Source organism: Silene latifolia, chromosome X, assembly GCF_048544455.1.
Source record: "Silene latifolia isolate original U9 population chromosome X, ASM4854445v1, whole genome shotgun sequence".
Lineage (NCBI taxonomy): Eukaryota > Viridiplantae > Streptophyta > Magnoliopsida > Caryophyllales > Caryophyllaceae > Silene > Silene latifolia.
In genome coordinates, this window is record NC_133537.1 from 304591070 (window position 1) to 304596212 (window position 5143).

Genomic DNA, 5143 nt, shown 5'->3' on the forward strand with positions numbered 1-5143 from the left:
ATTTATAAAACACTGAAATTTGAGAAAATAAATAAATATACATTGAAATTTAAATATTAAAATATTAAAATTTATATTTGAAAAAACAAAAAACAAGACGATATTTGAAATGTCAAAATATGCATTATAATAACTTTAATATGTCTAATATTAATACTAACAAATAGAAAAAAAAAAAACTCAAAACAACAAATTTAACACAAAAGCTAAAAAAAAAAAAAACGATAAAGACACATTCTGGGGAAAAAAAAACGTTAACTGATTCTGAAACGAGATCGTGGTGGTGGGACGGTGGTTGGGTGGTGTCGGATGAGGTGGTGTGTATGAAGAAGATAAGTTTTTGATTTATTTGGGTTTTTGGTTTTTTTATTTACTAGTTGTTGCACCGCGCCCTATCGGGCGCGGTGCTCCAATTTGGTTGAACGCAAAGCGGAAATCAGACTGTGCCATAGTAATAAAAATGGACGTATGGTCTGTAATGTTCGTTTGTGAAAGCATGAATCATTGAGAAAACATTGTTAGTGGTAACCTGTGATGTGGAGGTCATTTTAAATGAAACGGTTATTAGCTATTTATATGCAAACTGAAAATGAAGTGGAATAGAAGTCCTGGGACAGCAAAAATTGTTTGGTGAACGGCATAGGCTGTATTCATCATTAGTAATTCGAGACTGGAAACAGCGAGAAATTTAGGAAACCGAAACCAAAGTACATAACAAAAAAAGTAGTTTATTGCATCAAGATTAAAGTAGTCTCTATTAGATTAAGATCTGTAGGTAAAGTCAACACTGAAATTGCAAACATAATATACTTAGCAAGACAAATAACACAAACAAGAAAATCAACTATTTTTCTAATATGATTGATGACGAACAACTTAGTTTGGAGCCGCTGGGAATCGATTAGGAACAAGACAAACAACTTAGATTAAAAATAACCAGCTTAAAACGTGCCTAACAAGACTTCTTTGAAAGCCGCTGGTAACTGATCAAGGCGAACACACCAAGCCTAATCTATATAGATGGTTTTGATATGCAATAGGCCAATACCAAATTCAAAACAGCTCTAAAACATCTATTAATGTCCATCATATGATCAGCAATATGAAAAAAAGAAGAGAGTAACGTGACAACATAACTATAAAAGTTAAGATGTTTAGCTATTACTCAAGTTAGTTGTTTCTTTTGCATTGCATCCGTCGCCAAAAGTGGTACTACTATCCTGAGTTTAGCAAATCTCCCTCTTTTAATTCCCAATAAGTCTCCCTTGAGACCGTCACAAGCTTTTGACGTCTCACAAGCTTTCTCCCACTTGTTTCCCCACTTGCTCTCCCATTTGCATGATGTGAGAGGTCACAAGCTTGTGACGAAAAGTATCCGTCACAAATGAGAATTTGTGTTTAACTCCACCTCTTTACTTTTTCCTCTTTTCCTTCAATATTACCATACCATTAACCACGCCCTTTAATTTTCTTCAATTCCCTTAAAGAAAAGCCTTTCTTCTGATCCAGCTCCTGAGGTCAGAGAGTCATGTGAATTGGCTTTGCATAGAATCGAGGAAATGAAAAACACTGATTCTAATGATAGCGGGCATCATCTTATTTGTCTGTTGATCCAGCTGCTCCCGCTTCTTGTATTTCCTTCTGTGATCTAAGGTTTTTGTAGTTTATACTTTAAAATTTGTCTATGTTATCTAGCCTGAGATTGCAAATCTGAGCATCTTCTCTGTGTAGCATCACTTTATTTATCAATTATCTAACCCGAGCTTGCAAATTTGAGCATCTTCTTTTTGAATTTCATAGGGACATGCTATTGGATGAAGACAAGCGTATGTACAAGCGTTATGCAGCCTTGTTTGCTCTCCGCAACCAAGGAGGAGATGAAGCCATTTCTGCTATTGTTGATTCCCTGAGCACTAATAGTGCTTTACTACGCCACAAGGTTTGTATATACTCTAGCACATGTTCAGCATGTCATATTGTAAATTTATATATTTGTTAAATGAATACTGCACTTTAATCAATAGCCATGTAATGGTAGAAGTACCACTACCACTTTACCAGTAAGGCAGTGAGCATAATCAGAAAAGTGTACCAACATAAAATGTCCATTTTAGACAATTCTTGTGTATCAGTTTGCTGATTCTTTTATTTATTCTGGTCTCGTTTTCTTGTTTCAATGATACTACAACTTAACTGAAACAATAAATCAATACTTTTAAAGTAGAAAAATAAAAGATTATAACCTTGAACACCCTGACTCCAGCTTAATCCTTCTCTGACTTGGCGCCATTTTACCCATCATCGAAAATGCAGTGTAACTGAATCAAGTCGCAGAAATACAATCATTATAGTACAAATAACTTAAGAGCAATTAAATATTTCTAAAAGAATCGCAATCTCATAGGGAATTGCTTCCCTGAATCAGTTAGACATGGTCCAAGTTAGACTAAATGCGTTATACTAAATCAGTTGGACTACTTGAGTGTGGAGCTAAGCACTACAGCCATATTAGTGAAGAGAATAACACAAAGAGCAGTAACATACCCCAGGTAATGCATTGGTGATATTCAGTTCCAGTAAACGTCATAGCGATGGCTCCCATCGGCCACTGAATTACACAAATCAAACTTTCAAACCTGAAAAAGAATTAAAACCGGTGAAATGGGTAAGTATAACTTAGGCAAAGGCGAAAAATGAACGCAGAGTGCCTGTAATACTACGGTTTTATGAGTCTCTGGGTACTCTATCGAGTGGGCCTTACTCTGTCGAGTAAGGGTGTGTTGCGTTTTAAAACAGTTTCTGACCTGTTGGGTACTCGATCGAGTAACCTCGATACTCGATCGAGTAGGCGGCACTCGATCGAGTATGTCAGTTACTCGATCGAGTAGCCGGTTTACGGGGGGATGATTTGTCGGGTTTTGTTAATAATGCGATTTAGTATATAAGCACTTCCGTCACTTTCTTAAGACACTTTTACAAACCTAATTTCTTTCAAAAGAGAAAACAATCTACGTTCTTCGCATCAATCGCATTGTTGGCAAATCCCGGAGCTTGGAAGGTCGGAATTCGTCTTTCTTTATACCTTTGTAATCCTTGCGTCGAGGGTAAGATCTACGTACTGTTTTTATGGTATTTCTTTAAAGTTAGTTAAACCCTAATTTGGGGATTTGGGGGTTTTGTTGTGTTTCTTGATTGGTAGTAATTGTATGATTGTATGTTAAGAGGAGGATTCGTAGAAGAGGCCTTTTGATAACAGTTGTTGAGATCGTCTGATTGTGTTGCTTTCCAGGTAGGGTTTCCCTACTCAGTATTAGTCCCATAATGCGTTGTTGGTGTTTTGTGATTGTTGAATATTATCATACTCGTATTGTGACGATTGTTGGATTTGGTTGTTGATAGTAGTTGTGATTGATTGTATTTGTCTGTGTTCTTCGGGGCGCGTCCCTAGCTCAGTGGAGTCACTTGCGGGAGTGGCTTCACGCCCATTATTCGCCTTCTGTGGAACCCGCCACAGAAGGGATGTGCACATTAAGGAATTTGGGTTTATCGCTCAATGGAGATGAGCGGGGATTAGGTGGGAACGGCTGCGGTCCCCCACTGGCGGCGTGGAGTGACCTGTTGCGATGGGCACTCTGGCAGGGCTACACACTTTAGTGTGTAGTCAGTATTGTGGAGTTGGGAATGGAGTTCGGAGTATATCTGTGATGATTGAGCTGTGTTGTTTGTTGTATTGTTGGATTATATAAATTGTGTGATTAGTACTGACCCCATTTATTGTTTTAAAAACTGTGGTGATCCATTCGGGGATGGTGAGCAGTTGTTAAGCAGGTATGAGTCGAGTTACATGGGATAGCTGGGATGTGCCACTTTCAGATGATAGAGTCTTCCGCTGTAGCCTGAATAGTTTATTAAACATTTCATTTAGTAGAGTAGACAATTGGTTTTGAGAACATGTAACCGTATTTTGGTATTTGGTTTTGGTTTGTAACCTTTCACTTAACTTTATACTATTTAAATACTGTTTCGTTATTGTCTTATGATTATCATTGCCTCGGGCAACCGAGATGGTAGCATCTTTATACCCGAGTGGTCCTGGTAAGGCACTTGGAGTATGGAGGTGTTACAGTGCCAACATTTCTAAAATGATTGAGCTTAATACTCAATTGACCAAGAGCTCACAAAAGGCAACTTGTACATCCCACCCAATGACGGAAACTATATTTTTTTCTGAACTGATATGTTGATTCTGACTACCAAAACGAAAACCACTGGTTTATTGCAGCAAAGGTAAGTTTAGGTTTAAAGCATATATGCATAGAGTGGTTTATACATGGGATCAACGTAAGATACATGGTTTCATACAACAATAGGGGCTACATATCTAGGTGTCGGGTGACCTTTTACATTTAAAACATCGTTAACTGCAATTGAATAAATAAAAGGGTTAAATATTTAGATACCTTTTCCTACAAAATTAAGTACCATCTAATTCTTCCTGCATTATTCGGATACCTTTTAAAAGTTGCAAACAATCCTTTTAGTAAAATTAAGTAGCTAACACTAAAGATCCTTCCTTCACGTCTAATTTTTCCTTAAAACGATAATGAAGTTCATCACAATTGACATAATTGAAAATACAAAAGTGCCAACTCTAACAGCCACTGTTTATCACATAAACATACATAGGTAACTAAGCACACCAAGTAACATGTATATGCTAAAGCTATAATCAATATATCAAATAAAGGTACAAAAGAATTCAGAAACGAGCCAAACTCCTCCTTTTCTTTCCCCTCTTTCCCATTTTCGTATCCCACCTGTCCCTCTCGCTCCCTCCTCCTCTTGGTCCCCTCCCTCCGTTATCTTATTATCCTTCCCTCCCTACCTCCCCTTATCCCTCCTCCTTGAACAATGTGTCATGCCCCCTCCCCCCTTTAATGACCGCTCGATTAAACGTAAGCTTCTATGATATGGAAGTATTATACAACAAAGAAAATTTCATTAGGAAAGTAGCAGGTTGTCTCTATATCACTCTCTATATCAGTGCTAGCATGAGGTAAGTTCGGTCTAGCACCACCCTGGATAAAATTACTGAATAAGTACCTAAATTAATAGCTTAACAATTAATAGTCAACTAACGGTG

The 5143-nt window shown here is 37.4% G+C and overlaps 1 long non-coding RNA gene across 1 annotated transcript; it reads left to right on the forward strand.

The window, feature by feature from the left end:
* The first annotated feature begins 1489 nt into the window (after positions 1-1489).
* On the forward strand, positions 1490-2135 carry LOC141621918 (uncharacterized). Its single transcript, XR_012532779.1, has 2 exons — positions 1490-1653; positions 1801-2135. It is a non-coding gene; the product is annotated as an uncharacterized LOC141621918 (long non-coding RNA).
* The last annotated feature ends 3008 nt before the right edge of the window (positions 2136-5143 follow it).